The sequence below is a fragment of the Triturus cristatus genome, chromosome 4_2, assembly GCF_964204655.1.
Source record: "Triturus cristatus chromosome 4_2, aTriCri1.1, whole genome shotgun sequence".
NCBI classification, from domain to species: Eukaryota; Metazoa; Chordata; class Amphibia; order Caudata; family Salamandridae; genus Triturus; species Triturus cristatus.
Window position 1 is genome coordinate 634,453,511 of NC_140586.1, and position 16,683 is coordinate 634,470,193.

The following is a 16,683-nucleotide window of genomic DNA, read 5'->3' on the forward strand; positions in this document are numbered from 1 at the left end:
GATGGCACAGACATTTGCGCAATTGCTTGAATTCGTTCTGGGGTTAATCGCCTCCCCTCCTTTGATAAGAGATGACCCAAATAGGTAACCTCTCGACAGACATATTATAGTTTAGAAGGCGAAACCTTATGATTAAGATCAGACAAGTGACGTAACAGTGCAACAGTCACATTCCTGCAGACACCCTCTGAATCAGCAGCAATCAACAAATCATCCATATATTGAATAAGAGTAGCACCTGGGGGTAAAGGAAAAACATCGAGCTGACATTTCAGAGCTTGACTATAAATGGAGGGGCTTTCACAATAGCCTTGGGGTGCGCGCTTGAACCGGAAACTTCGGCCTCCTAGAGAGAAACCAAAAATATCCCTACTCTCTTTGGCAATGGGAATGCTGAAGAAAGCATTTTTCAGATCAATAACAGAAAACCAAGCCGCTGAGGCAGGTATCATAGTTAACAGGGCAGTGATATCTGGAACAACAGGAAACTGTGGTACAACAATTTTATTGACCTCCCGAAGATCAATCACAAAACGATAAACAAGAGGCTTAGAAGGATCAGTGCGTTTAAGAACAGGAAGAATAGGACTATTACATACATTTCCTCTCGTTTCCTCAATCACACCCTTCTGAACCAAATCATAAATGATATCCAAAAGCGCTCTTTCACCTTCATTGGAAATTCTGTATTGAGGAATGCGTGGCAATTTAGTATTGGGCTTGAGAGTAACAACATAAGGCGGGATCTCAAGACAACCAACATCATTTGGACCCGTAGCCCAGAGCGTTGCAGGAAGAGAGAGCAATTCAGGTGGGAATTGATCTTTAGACAAATACATTGAAGAAGTCAATTTCTGCCCTAAAGTAAGATGCACACCAGAAGGAGAACAATATATCGTTGTATGCATTCTTTTCAATAGATCCAAACCCAACAGATTCTGTCCGCAACCAGTCGTTAAAAGAAGAGGAGCTTCCATATCATAAGGGCCAATTGAAATAGGCAAAGGACAGGAGACCGGGTTACGAACTGGGGCGCCAGAAAATCCTACCGATACATTTGTTAAGCCAGACAAAGATGCCCCAGGGAGTTTAGAGTGAATGATAGAACTTCTCATCGCACCAGTATCTAAAAGAAATGGCTCTGAAACACCCAATGTAGTGACATTGACATAAGGTCCATCCTGATTTACTGGAATCGATACAACTCCCTCACTTTGTCTATGGCAGTCCTAGTTAGCGTGAAGGCTTTCATTTTCACCTTCAACATAATAATCATCATTGTAATACTGTGTAGACTGAGTATTCTGCTGATCGAAGTAGTTCTTAGAATTTGGAGGGGGTAAGGAACGCTGTTCTTAAGGCATCACACCTCGACCTCTACCCCTGTCTATTATCTGGAAACCACCACGGCCTCGTGGAGCAGATAGTTCTCCCTTACGTTGCAATAAAACCGGGCAGCTATTCTTAAAATGACCTTCCTCTCTACAATAGGCACATTGGTTAGGACCTAATAAACGTCACTGAATAAAGGGCTCAGGCTTTTGATACACCCTCTGAAACTGTGGAGGCTGTTGAAACTGGCGCTGAGTATAACGAGGAGGATAAGCTTGTTGCAGAAGAACCTTCGTTTTTAATTCTTTCGTCTTCTTCTCTTGCTTATCTTTCTCCTCTTTATCCATGTTCTCATAATATTGAGCAGTAGCCAATATCTGGGCAGAAGAAGAAACAGCTCATGAACTCTCGGAGTCTTTCAACTTATGTGACAGTTCGGGAAGCAAATTAAATACGAATTTATCTACAAATAATCGCTGTCCACCCTCCGTAGTCATATCCTGACCACTGTGATCAATAAATGTCTCCTCAAAACGAGTGAAGAAATCAGAGACACTCTCATCTTTCTTCTGCTTACACGTAGCTAATTTATCCCAATTAACTCGCAAGGCGGGCATCATCGTTTTCATTAAAGTAATAATCCTACCAGGGAGTTCTGAAATCAAAGCATCAGGCTTAGCACCAACCACTTGGGCTGCATCGGCGGCTGTTATAGCAGCCCAATCGCCACCCAATGCTTGGGCGTGATCCTCTCTACGAGTCCGAGCCCATAATGCTTGTGGGACTACATTTCCCATCAACATATCAATATCGGCTAAATTCATAATACAGGCATCAACAGTCTGGGACAACTCCTTATAATAGCCAGCAGGGTTTTTACGGGGATCCGGTAGAGACTGTTTAAGAGCCAAAACTTCAGATCTCTTCCAGGGGACATGTACCCATATACGCTGGAAGTGCGCGGGAACAGCTGGATTAGCACCTGCTTGTGCAACCGCTTCTTTCCACACTGGAGGAACCTCTCTCATGGGATAATGTTTGGATGTCAGCCTAACAGCAGGATCGGAATAAAAAAAAGTCTGTGAGGAAAATAAGGACCTAAAAGTGACAAGTGTCCTTACGGCATCCTCAACCTTAGAACCCACAATGAGTCCCTTATCGAAATTAGCCTGAACATCTAACAAACCCTGAGGAAGTAAACCCAAATCCATATCCTCCCATTCTTTAGCGAGAGTGTCACACATAACATTAAATACATATCTCTGCGTGGGCGCCTCCCACTGATGAAAGGTGGTCAGGATATCTTTCACACTATACTGGGGACCCTTCTCGATCCATTTGCGAGCGAGAGAGTCCAATACCACCCGTTCGTCGGAACCTGGGAGTTGACTACGAGACTGTCTTCGAGAAAAAGCCAGAGAAATATTCAAAGTCTCAAAGAAAGGAGACAGAAACCCAGAGACAGTATCTGTGATTCGTTTGCGCACAGTAGGAGAATTAGACATAAGAACAGGGGACAAGGTATTAGGTGAACTAACAGAAGAATTAACAGTTATAAGGGGAGCCAAAGGCAAAGGAGATTGATGTTCAGGAAACGGAGGCAAAGAAGTCGGTGGCGGAAGAGGTGGGGGTGGCACTACTGGAAGGGGCAAATGTGGAAGAGCCGGAGCAGGCGGAGGCGCAACTAATGGCTGAACTGGTTGTAACAATGGGGGTGCATTAGCACCTTGTACATAGGGAGGAGGCAATCTCAATAAGTGAGACATCAAAGGGTCTTCCTCCGGATCCTTACTTTTATCAGAAGGGGAAATAGGGAACACCGGATAGCATTTATCTATTGCCATACGATGCTGTCTCCCTGAAATTTCCATTTCATGATTAATCTCATTATCTTTAAACTTCTGGGCAGCCTGTATAATCGTCATACTTTGTGTTTTCTGATCTCGTTTTGCCTATTTAATTTCTCTCTGTTTGGCTTCCTTGCGCAAGAGGCGGAAAGAGTCAAACATTGCCGGCCGGGCTATTCTTTTAAACAAAATTGCTTCCAAATGATCTAATATGTCAGGCTCAAAGCTACCATTCTGTGGCCACTGTAGAACACCATTGTTCTTTGTGTATCGGATCCGTGCCTCATTAAAGGCAATGGGGCAAACACCATGTTTAGAATAAAGCTCATAAGTGGGAGTTCCAACCGGAGGAATTGGACAAGAGTCCTCCAGCCGGGAATCCCTATCACAACCAAAACAACAAAACTTTCTAAACTTACTCAGACCAGGCATCGTTATTTCACTGGACTGTTCACAAACATCAAGGGGTTAAATCAAATAACACAGCACAATCTGTACTCACCCCTCGGCTTCGGCTTTTGCAATAGCCGAATCAAAGACCCAAATCAAAACAAAAATAGTGGGAGCTACACACCAATACTTAACTAAGTGTCTTCTTACGCCAACAGAGGCCCGTCTAACGTCTCGCGATACCATACATCACCAAAAAGGGGCTAAAGCAAGGCGGCTGTCAGGGCAGCAGTCGTCAGCAGCCGTCAGGAAGGAGAAACCGCGCTGAAAAAGACCTTCGGACCACTTCGACATACAGCGGTCGCTTGACATGGTTCGCGATTCCTCCAGAATTTACTTGCGGGGTTCCTCACGACCCTCAGGCAAAATCTCTACCTCTGAAGCCGCCTCACAGAGCGCACCAATTGAAGAACCGGGGCCTTATGGGCCTGGCGGCGCAGGGCATGCCTTAATCTCCTGAGTTCACCTGCTTTATTGAACAGACACACAGGACATTCTGTTGAGCATAGAAGATCAGGTTTATTAGCTGCAGCTAAGTACAGTTGTCCCAGAAGTACACTCAGTATGTTCTTAGGAGACTGCCACTTTACTCCGTGGTGCACAATCTTTTATAGCACATAGATTCACCAAGAACACTCCCAATGCATACATGGTTATCCAATGAGAAGAGTTTGAAAACAAGATATAACCAATGAGAAAAGTTTGAAAACAAGATATCAAGTAACCCAAATAAACCTCTCTTCCAACTGTTTTTGTCACCCCTCCCCACAAGTTAATCAGTGGTAGTGTCTACAACTCAACTTGCAGGTGGCAGGACATTTGTATGCTTTGGAGGACAGTTGTGAAATGAGAGAATACAAGTAGAGAATAGCGAAGGCCAGAAGATAAGATAAAGTCAGGAAAGAATGGTGTGAACCAACAGACAGTCGAGACAGGGTTTAGTCAAACCAGACGAGGATTAGTGGACTCAGCCAGTCCCTGACATCAGTCTCGTAAACAGAGGCAGAAGCTTATTTGACACGTCGCAGTAAGATCAGCAGAAAAACTTCGTTCATTGTGCTGCCTGAGTGAGGGCAACACAAAATGGCGGTGGAACACAAAGGAATAGTGGCTGAATACAAGCGAGATCGAAAATCGAATTTCCTCAGACTATGTGAGAACTTTACAGAGTGACCCCAAATCCACCGATCAGGACTGTCTAAAACTCATTCTTGATACATTCTGACATTAAAATCATTATAAAAGACGGAAGAATAGTGAGTTAAAAAAGCCTGTCGTTCGATTTGTCTTGCTGCGATTTTCCTGACGTTATGCTGACGGAGAGGACGGTGCCACTGCTGGACAGCTGTTATCCTGAATCTGTGAGAGACTGAATTGTGGCCTGACTTTGATGAATTTCCACGACTTGACTGACTTAGAGGACGACTAATAGCCAGATTAGGTAAATATGATGTTCTGCGGTTTGGACGATGATTTTCTAAAAATTTGCAATTAATTAGATAAACGATGTTTTGATTAATAGACAAATGTGTTGTGTCGATTATTTGAAGAAATTAGATTAAGAGAAGAGCATAAATAAATGAATTGAATTACCAAACTTCAAAACCAACTAACTGATTCATCGCCAAATGAGGGGAATATCATGAGGTTTGAAGTTAATAAGTATTCAATGCACATTAAGGTTTAGGTGAAAAGATATTCCTTTCATGTCAGCGTATGGAAACTTAACCCTCCCGGGGAAGCAGATCAAATGAGTGTGAGTGTTGGTGTTATGGGCCCCACCAATGAATGTATTTGAGTTAATGTGTATTGCGATATTTGGTCTGTGACGAAGGGAGGATTTGACATTCGACGCTGCAGCAGTAGCATTGTGAGTTAATGTGTCTCCTGCAAAGCACATCATCTAACATGCAGGTGAACGATTTTTATTTCATGTGTCTAGGTAATTGGATTACTGTTTTTAACACAGAGATCATATTGTTCCTTGCAGTTCATAAATTGTTATCCTTCTAATATAGCAGAGCGAGCTATAAAGGACATGTGACTCCTATGCCTTGTAACCCTCACTGTCTTATGTAACACATCATGTACATTGATTTACAAATCTATATGATTTATTGTCAATGTACAATGTGCATGTGTGATATAAAGCGCTCTGACACCTTGCATTGGGATGATTAGTGCCTATAAAAAATAAAATAATGGTATTTAAAATGTTATTTGTGTAAATACTGGGACAGACGACCATATATGACATTCTTACAGTGCATGCATAGCTCTTATATACAGGGACTAAACAAAGTGAAAAGCATGTCTCTCTTAAGTATTTGTGAAGTGGTAACAAGCTGTGTGCCTTTCTTTTCCCTCCTTTGCATCTAGGTGTGACGCTCAAATTGCTCCCAACTAGGATAGTGGGCCAAAAGAAGGCCTGATGACCGCTTAAATTCGGCCTTTGTAATGGGCCCAGCTGGAGTCTGAAAGACGATAGCCCCCTCATTGCCTGCTGTGGCTGCTCTGAAAGAAAGCAAGCAAGGTGCCGGTATGCTGCTGAATGTGTCCCGGTGCCTGAACATTGTCACGGTCTAGGTAGGTGCAACTTAGATATATATACACATGTATAGGCCACGCCTGAGATCACAATGAAGACACAGCACACTTGACTACTGGTGTGAGCCGGAAGGTCACGAGCGACCCGGCCCCTTTATTTATGCTCTCTGGCCGCGCCTGGCCAGAGAGTGATACATTGTGTGAGAGCCCTTTCGGGTCCGGGATCAGGACTGGAGACACTAGACCGCTACATCCCATCCCAAATCAGTTCCTCTTTTTCCTCTTTTACTTTGAGGTGGAATCACGTCACCATACAAACTCAGCCAGTCTGTGGTTCGGTCGAGGGTTCGGCCTGAGGTTTTAACAATGTTGTTGACTATCCGAACCTCTGGTAGGACTGGCTGTCTCCTCTCCACTGATCACTACTCGAGGGTTGCAATCTCCCTCAGGTGCAGGTGGAACTTGATCCTGAGGAGTGTTGTCGGTGAAAGCAGGTTCTGTGTATCCAGATATGGTATCAGAGCTTGATGATTGTTCAGAGCTTCGTTGTTTGACATTTGCCCTGGGTACTTTCTTAAACCAAGAGATGTTTCTGGTTATCACTTCTCCGTTCCGTTCAACAGTCACGGCTGTCCCTCGAACTGTCTGCATGGTCCACAATCCTGCCTCATATGGAGTGCGGAATTTTCCTCCTCTTCTACGATTCCTTATAAGGACTGTACATCCTGGCATCAATGCTCAAATTTTTGCCCGCCTTTGATGGCTTGCTTTGTCATTATTCATTGTTCTTCGAATTTGCGTGCTTGAAGAGTGATATGGTTTGGGCTCCCAGTTATCTGCCACTGGGAGGTTATCTCGTCTGGGCCCCGCCAGCATCAATGACCATGGAGACCTCTATGTTGTACAGTGAGGCGTGCTGCGATATCCTCGTAGGAACTTCTGCAGCTCAACTTCGGGGTCAGTGTGCTCAGCTACTGCTATGCGTAGAATCTTGTTTATTGTTCGCATGAAGCGCTCAACTTCTCCATTGGCTTGTGGCCACTGTGGTGTGATGCGGTGATGTCTTATCCTCAGCCGGGTGAGGAATTCTTTGAATTAGTTGCCTTGGAACGGGGGTCCGTTGTCGGTCTTGATCACATGCGGTAGACCAAACAATGCAAAGATTTTTGTCAATACTGGTTCTAGATGGTTGAACGCTGTAGATGGAAAAATTTCAACGCACGGATATTTTGTGTAGCTGTCGACTAGCACTGCTGTGACCCTCCCGTCAGGGAAACTCCCGAAGTCAAGGCTCACCCATGACCAGGGTGCTGGGGCAGGATCTTCAGTTATTACCGGAGCTGGTGCTTCTGCGCCTCCTGTGAGTTGGCATGCTCTGCAGTTTCTGACGACATTATCTACAGCTTCTTCGAGTCCTGGGAACCCCAGCTTCTCTCTCATCCGGGATTTCATCCTTCTCGTGCCTTGATGACCTTCATGCGCCAGTACCGTTGTATGTTCTTGTAATCCTTGAGGGATAACGATGCGTGATCCTCTCAGCAAGATGCCACATTCAGCGATGCTCAACTTATTCCAGATTTTCCATATCTTCCCCAGTCGGGACCTGTCTGTTTCGTTCCACCCTTGGACGTCCTGGAGAAAACCATTCCAGGATCCTTTCTGTATTGCGACTACCACCCTTTTGATGACCATGTCTGATGCCATGTGATACTTGATTTCTTCTCTTGATATTGCTTGTGGGCACGACCACTGGGAGATCATGTTGACAATCTCCTCTGTTTTCCGTTCCTGATCAGAACCTGCCTCTTCGGGTTGCGCTGGATGACGTGACAGAAAGTCTGCTGGGTTCTTGGCCACGGGTCGGTATACTAATTCCAATTGATAGTGTTGGAGTTGTATCGCCCACCTCTTGATTCTGGGTGGGGGATGAGGCACAGTCTCTTTAAAGAGTGGGAGTAGTGGTTGATGGTCCGTCACAACTCTAAACGGTTGGCCACTGACATACAAGTGAAAATGGTTGCAGGCCCATTTTATGGCAAGCGCCTCACGTTCTATTTGGGTGTAACGAGCCTTGGTCGCTGTTAGTGCTTTGCTCGCAAAAGACAGTGGAGCCCAGGTCCCTGGCTCCGTCTCCTGAGTTAATACAGCTCCTAGCCTCACTGGGCTGGCATCCACTATCAATTCTGTCGGTCGAGTCGTGTCGAAATACGCCATGGTTGTGCTAGCTAGCAGCGCTGATTTTACCTTTTGGAATGCTTCGTCTTCTACCCGAGTCCATTGCCATGCAGAGTTTTTTTTTGTCTGGTTGCGTAGTGGTTCTGCAATTGTGGCAAGGTTCGGTATGAACCTCCCGCAGTATGTCGCCATCACAATGAAGCTTCTGACTTCTGAGGCTGTGGTGGGCACTGGGGAGAGCTGAATCGCCTGTGATTTCTTTGGGTCCACTTTCACTCCGTCTTGACTGAAGACATACCCGAAGAATTCAATGGACCTTGGCATTTCTCTTTGTGGAGGGTCACTCCATGTTCCGCCAGACGTTTCAAGGTTGCTCTGAGTCGACGATGGTGGTCTTCGAGTGTTGCTGAGTGGATTAAAATGTCATCACTGACATTGATGACACCTTGCAGTCCTGACAGGACTTCCTTCACCGCGTTCTGGAGTATCTCAGCTGCTGAGGATATCCCGAAATTTTTTCTTTTATACCTTCTTAGTGTGTTGAAAATGTAGTGATGTATCTGCTTTCTTTGTCTAATTTCAGCTGGTGGTATCCAGCGTTTAGGTCTAGCTTCGAAAACCATTGTGACCCGTTAAGGTCTGCCAATATATCGTCAACTGTAGGCGTCAAATGTCTCTCTCTTTTGATCGCTTGATTAGGCATCCTCATGTCGATGCATATTCTGATCTTCCCTGGCTGTCGGGGTTTCTCTGCGATAACCATGGGAGACACCCATGGGGTCAGACCCGTTACCTTTTATATGACACCTTGCTGCTCCAGCTTCACCAGCTCTTGTTCCACCAACGGTCTCAAGTGGAAAGGTATTCTTTGATGTCGTAGAGCGACAGGTTTCACCACGGTGTCAATGTGTAATTTTATGGGTGGTCTTTTTATGTTTCCCAGTCCTTTGAACAGTTGAGGGAATGACTCCAGGATGTCTTCGGTTTGAAGAGTTTTAACTGCATTGGCGAACTTGACCAGACATAGGTCTTCAGCAGTATGGCTCCCAACTAGTATGTCTGCTTCCCTGTCAACTATGTGGAATGTCGTGGTGACCTCCTGGTCCTCTGATTGGACTTGTACTGACATCTTTCCTCTCAGTGGAGTTTGGCTTCCATATGTGAGGATCTTTACTTTGGATGGCATTAGTGTCAGTTTTGGTTTCAACGTTTGATAATGCTGGTATCCCATACCATTCACTGACGCCCCTGTATCAATGAGGGCTATGACAGGTGTTCCGGCTATCGTGATGGCACATGTTGGTTGCGGCCGACGTCTTCGCTTGAGATAGTTTACGAACAATACGAAATGACATTCCTCTTCGCCCTCAGATGAAGAATCTTCCAGGTAGTGGCGACGGTGTGCTGTTGGAATGGTTGTTTTTGGATTGGCGGATTCATCCAGTGACAGTTGCTTCACCTGTCTGAATGGTGGTTTACGCCCTGAGGCCCCTCTGAACCTAGTGCCTCCTCGGCACACACTCGCGAAATGATTGGGAATGCCGCATTTTGTGCAGGTTTTTCCTCTTGCTGGGCAGTTGTCTTGTGGGTGTTCCTCCTTCCCACAATAGCCGCACTGCTTCTGTTGGGCCACCTTCCACGTCCACTGCGAGGCGTTGCGCGAATAGCATCTATTCGCTCTGTCTTGATGGTCACTGCTTGTTCGGTCATTGAGTTGAGGGCGGCTTCCATCGCAGACGCTTGGACATCCGAAAGCTCGTGTGATCGAGCTAGGATCAGTATATCTTCAAGAGATATGCAAGGTTGCCGGAGGATGAGGGTCCACAAAGTCTTGTTGCCGCAGCCTTGGATGAGTTGCGCTCATACTTCTTTCACCTGGTCATCCTCAGTGCACGTGCTGGCTAATTCCCGGAGGCGAGCGTGAAAAGTATCCATTGATTCCCCTTCTCTCTGTCGAGCTTGTCTTAGTTTAAAGCGCTCGTAGTCTGGGTTGAGCTGGGGGTCAAAATGGGCATTTAATGCCCTGACCGCTGCGTCGTAGTCCGTCTGTGGCCCTGTATTCGGCAGGTGTGCGAATAGTTTGTAAATTTCGTCCCCTGCAAAGTGCTATAGTAGTGATCTCTTTACTGCCCCATCGGTTTCTCTAGTGGCTATAAAGTAGTTGTCGAGACGTCCTATCCATACCTTCCATCTGGGTGATGCTGTTGCGGGGTCAATTAATTCACTAAATGGAGGAAGTGCACTGACCTGCGAATGCAGATGAGGTGGTGGAGCTGCAGGGGCAACTGGCTGTTGAGGGAGTACTGGTGCTGCTTGGTCAACCATGGCCAGTGTCTTTTCTGCTGTCCTCTAGTTTTTTTTTTCTTCTCTGGTGCAGTCACGGTATGATTCTGAGGGTTGCTGCCAGTCCCCTGGGGCTGTTCCTGGCTTTATTGGGGCTGTTGTTGGTGTGTGACTGGCCTGAAGAGTGTGTCAGCCAGTGGTCTGCTGTTATTTGTTGCTAGCATGCACTTGATTTCGTATTATAGTCTTTTATTCCCAGTTCTTCAGCCATCTGGTACTTGGGTTGTCTAGTGCTTGTTTTATTTCTCAGCCGATCGTTATTTAAACACGACGCTAGCAACGCGCTCGTGTTTTCCTCTCCTGCATATTGCCTGGGGCAGTAGGGGCTGATGCGCATGCGCGTGCCTGAATTAGTGGTGCGTGCTCGACCGGCGGTGTCCGGGAGCACTGAGCGGGTCTTTCTTCCGTTGCGCAAGCGGGCGCTGGGATCACTGCTTGTGCTTGGATTCCGGCAATTCATGCAACGCGGGTGGTCAGGCTATATCCGCTCTCACCGGCATTTGTGGCAAGAGTTCTCCTTTGATGGCGGGCGCGTCCTTACTCTCTGGTTGCGACTAGGCCTGGGCAAAAATTTCGTTCCGTTCGCGGAAATTGCGATAATTTGACATTTTTGCGTTCCGCGGAGAGCGCGAAAATGTCAAAAATTCCGGTTTACGCAGCTTGGCGATAATTTGTTTCTTGCTCGCGCTGTAAAATGATACATTCTCGCGCGCGCGCGATCGCCTTACCTGAATCCCTGCGTTCGCCGACAAGTTTTCTTGATCCGGTCGCGTTCTCCATGAGATGTTGTATTGTTTTTAGCCATTTGCGCTGTCTCGCGACAGTTCGCGCCCGCAGTGACGTCATGCGTCGCGCGATCACGTCTTTCTTCTCGCGATCATGCACCGCGAGAACAACTCAAAACAAGATGGCCGCGCCCGCAAGCAACCACATGGGTAAGTTGGCGACCCGCAACCATGCAGAAAATCTCGCGAACATGCCGGAAAAAAACTTCCGCATCTTTGCGATATTTCTGCTTGTTTGCGATAATTTTAAACATTCTCGCGATAATTTGCGAAGGTTAATTCCGCAAATTCCGCCCACCCCTAGTTGCGACGTGCTTAGATTCACTTAGCGGAGCGATTCCGCGGCTGGTGATCCTCACGGTCGTGGGGTCGTGGGCATGACGTCATCCCATCCTCGTCGCCAGTGTCACGATCTAGGTAGGTGCAACCTAGATATATATACACATGTATTGGCCACGCCTGAGATCACAATGAAGACATAGCACACTTGACTACTGGTGTGAGCCGGAAGGTCACGAGCGACCCCGGCCCCTTTATTTGTGCTCTCTGGCCATGCCTGGCCAGAGAGTGATACATTGAGTGAGAGCCCTTCCGGGCCCGGGATCAGGATTGGAGACACTAGACCGCTACAAACATTACACCGGGACAAGTTCAGCATATTTCAGTAAGGCACACTTCTTGCTGGGTGGATGGTGTCCACCCTGTGAAAATAGTGGGTGGACGCCGTGGACCTGCGTGTAACCCCGACTTGTGCCCTGGCAGCAGCACTGCTATTCACGGCTCACCAGATGACTCCTGCTCCACCAGTCGATCGATCGCTCATCCCCATGGGGGCCGCACCATTGCTGTGTGTGTTTCCTCTGGTCAGGGCAACCCTGGCATCAGAGCCAATACAGCCAGTGGCACACTCCCAACCCCGACGGCCTGGGCATCAATCAGGGCAGTCAAAGTGGCGGGCTTGCCCACAGTCTGACTGGAGGCAGCTAGGAGCAGTCGGGCCGTTTGCTAGCTTCCCCGCCTAGCACCACCAGTCAGCGCTGTGGCCGCAGTCACCCGCAGCTTTTCCCCATATGGGTATAGGCCCCAGCAAGGTTTCCGGTTCAGGATCAGCCTCCATTCGGGTTAGCAGCTCCAGTGAATAGGGGCACCAACAGTACACAGCAGTGGGAGGTAGATGGTGCCGGTTCAGGCAGTGAATGGCTTAGTTAGGCCAGGATTCATCGTGGCTAAAAGGGGAGGGGCATGGAGCGTGTCCACCATCTTGGCATGCTAGCCACGCCCCCGTATGTGTTCCAGATTATTATACAGTGAACAACATTGTAGCCTGTTACATTAAACACTACAGAACTTTGAACCTCTGGTATTCTGAACTCATGTATTTGAAGGTGCCTTTATATGCGATAGTGAAGAGAAAGGAGGATCAGTAAAATAAAATATTTGCTGAAGTTCACACTACGTGGTTAAGTGAGAAGCTGTGACTAATGAAGGTTTTCTGGTTTCACTTAGTACAAATCAGCCACTTAATGGGTAGCTATTTGTCTATCCTTTTTAACACAAAGGTTAATGCTTTGTTTTCACCTCACTGTGCAGGGGGTAGAGCGAGGGTGGCAGGGAGAAGCCACATAAAAGCTCAGCTCATTATGGGCTCGAGGTTCCAACAGTCTCTAGTCTAGAGCTTAGCCAGAGCCAGGCTTCAGGCTCGAGCCTGGCTCTGACTTTCTGCGCTTGCCCACCTCTAGTGCTAAGTACAACAGCTGTGCTCATACATGGGTCTCCTGCTAATTGTGCCTTCATGCTCAAGGTGCACCTCACTGTGGAGGCCCAAATAGTCTAATGCCCACTGGGGTATTCTCTTATTGTGTCACAAATACATGCATTTGACATAATAAATCATCAATGATATCTGTGTATAAAAAAATGACAGTATGAGTGCATAGCTTGATAATGTAATCTTTCTTTTCTTAATTTTTATTAGATAAGGGGCATGATTCAATTTTTAAAAATGCAGGTCAACTTTATAAGTGTAGGCTAAGCCACCTCCTCGAACATGCTTTTAGTGACTGGTGAAAAGCTGATGGACACAATTAAAGCGTGGTTTATATATATATCAACAGGTATATTGTGTCCTATTCATATATTGACGTGCTCATATAATAATTTTCTAGAAAAGTGTGGACCTCAGCTTTCACTGGCAATTTAGACCTATTCCAGTTTGTGGAAATGGTAGATATGGTTGTAATGCACTTCCTGTTATTCTCCAGCAATTTTGGACATATTTTGCAGCCAGTATATGACTTTCGATGATTGCTTTCTATTTCTAGAGTTCACAGTTTCGCTTGCTTTCTGAATAGTGTCAGAATAATTCCAAGCAGTAACACCTCTAGTTGCATGTTCACATTCCTTCTTGACAGGGAAGGGCTTAACTCTGTATTTATGTTGCCAGGCAGCAGAGGCTTGGTTCGTTTTATTTACAGCCCGCTATTGCCAAAGAAAGCTCATGTAAGCAGCGGTGTTCTGACCAGGGAAAGCGTGAGTTGCAATCACTTCAGGCAACCAGTTATCAGTCCTTACCCCCTTAGCACAGGCACGTCTCTTGTTCCTTTTATTTCTTCGTAGGCCGGCACTGCCACCTCCAGGCCTATGAAAGTATTGTTCTCGGCTCTAGTGAAGAAACATTTCCAACACCAATCAATGGCACTGTGGCAAACTTAGTTGCTTGTAGGAAAATCCTGGCGCCGTATATTGGTGGCACTCTTAAGAAGAATTAACTCTCCTTTGCAGTTTATTACATCACACATACTCCTGTTCTAAAATGTGGGGCAATGCCACAAACAAAGCTTCTGGTCATTATGAAGAAAAACGAAGACATGCCCAGTTCTAAACAAATGTAGATTTTCCATAGCCTGGTGCGCAGAAAATCTGGATTTTATTAAACAGGAGGCTAATATTATGCATCAATCCTTTTTTGCCGCTCTGTAGCTCCTTTAAAGAACACAGAATTCAAGAACATTCCAAAGACAATAAAAGGATGGAGTCCCGAGCCATCTTCCCTCTTTGATATGGACTGAGCACAAAAGGTAATTTAACAAATAAACGTTAACACTTCCAACCTGTATTCTTCTTATCCCAATGAAATAACAGTTCTTCAAGCTTTCATTTAAACTTACACTGCACGATAAACGAAATATATTTAGATAATGGGCCAGTATGAAAAAGGGTGGGATAATATTAGCCTCAATGTCTTTAATAAAATCCAGATTTTCTACCCACGGAGCTGTGGAAAATCTACTTAAGTCAAGACTGGGAGGCCAATATTATGCAAGTCCAATGTTTATCAATCAAACAACTTGCAGCACTCTATATTGGCTTACAATAGAAGCATCTAAACATAGAATCAGAAGACTGAACAGCAGTGGCAGCTGGTGTTAAGGGGCATAGGGGGCGTTGCCCCACCTGCCAGGCAGCATCGTAGAAAACTAATGGGAGAGAAATTGAATGAACACCACCAGTGGAGCAGTTTAAAGAAGTGCTCACTGCTTGGTGCTCCCCCGTGAACTTTAAAGTTCAACTATGTAAAATAAATATATATATATTTTTACTTACTTTAACTTTGTCCCGGCCGGAGTCTTCCTGCGCAATGTGCGCATGTGCAAAAGCTGGGTGAGAACTATTCCTCGCCCCCGAGGCACAAGTGAGGAGCGAGGAGGCGGGTGACATCAGCCTTGTGGGAGTGGCTGAAAAAAGCAGCAGTAAATAGGTTTCAAATGGGGCGATAATGAATTGGCCCAGGGCGCGGTCAGTGGAGCGCCATTCAGAGTAATGGGAAGGGGCAGGGCTGGCTCACAGTGAGTGCAGGGGGTGGTAACAATTACAGCACTCCTTTTGCCTCCGTAAATGAGGCTTTCTCATTGGGTAAGGCCGAGGCAACCGGGAGTGGCTATCCATTTAGTTTCAGTTTGGCAGGCAGGCAACTCCTATTTCCGGGAGGGGTGTATTTGTTGCTGGAAAAAGGCGCCTGCAGCCGTGGTTTCAAACGACATGACACGACACATGTGCAGGTAAGCTTTTTCCCTTTTTTTGAACTCCCGGACTGCGCAGACCTGCTGGTAAAGTCGTTGCACAGTGGAAGCCTGTGGAAGCGGGCGCGGCTTGGCCTCCCCGGTGTCCAGGGGCCGCACTCGTCGCCGGGCTGACCTCGGGGCTCCATCTTAAGCTTGTTCTGTTGGGAGGTGGTGTTCATACGGTGCAGGCAGCTCACTGTAAACTGCCACTTGAAAAGGGAGAACCTTGTTGAAAATGCGTTTAGAATGCTACAGTATACCTAGCCAATTCCCTTTGAAGTATGTCATCTCTGTCCTCTTGAGACCAGGCTTTCTTTCATTGCCCGCGCAGTATGTTCACCTCGCTGTTTCACTGGTGTTTATGCCATTCACTGCACTAGGATTTCACAGCAATATGTTCGTGTATTTTTTGACCGTTTGCCAGATTAGTTTAAAGATAAGCAGTCCTGTTGGCTTCAGTCTTTGTTGCTTTCTTTAGTTTTTGCCAGTTATTTATTATCAGGCAGTAGATGGATGTGATTTTTTTTAATTGTGCTTGGGTTATGCTTATGATGTTACCTTAAATTCATAATTTGCCAACTAGGGTTAACCTCCAGTTTCATGTTTGTGTGTATTGTATTTTTTACTTAAACATGTTGTGTTTATCATGATACTCGTGGCCAACCTAATTGCTAAGCCATGCTGAATTCGGGCACAGATGCAGACACAAATAATGTGTGGTTACTTGCTGTCAGTGCAATGTCCACATTCATGGCTGACTGATCGGATGCACTCCTTTTATGCACAGGGGACTATGCAATGGCATACAGTTTGGAAATCCAGGCACTTAGTGAGAACATCCCATTCCGATTACATCACGGAAAACAATTGTTCTAGGCAGAACAGAAGGATTCACAGTGGACTGAATCTACAAATGCCCCACAGCCCATCACCTGAAGTGCCCTCCTGCACCCCACTGCCTTGTCTCTGACACCTCCATCTCCTCCCAGCCCCTAGTGTAAGGCCACCACAACCAAAGAAAACAAGCATTTGCAATGCAATAGGTCTAGCATTTACGCGAGTTTAAGATATTGGCATTGTAAATGATAATGCCTTTTATTTATGTTTTAAAACCCAAAACATAAATAAAAGGCATTGACATTT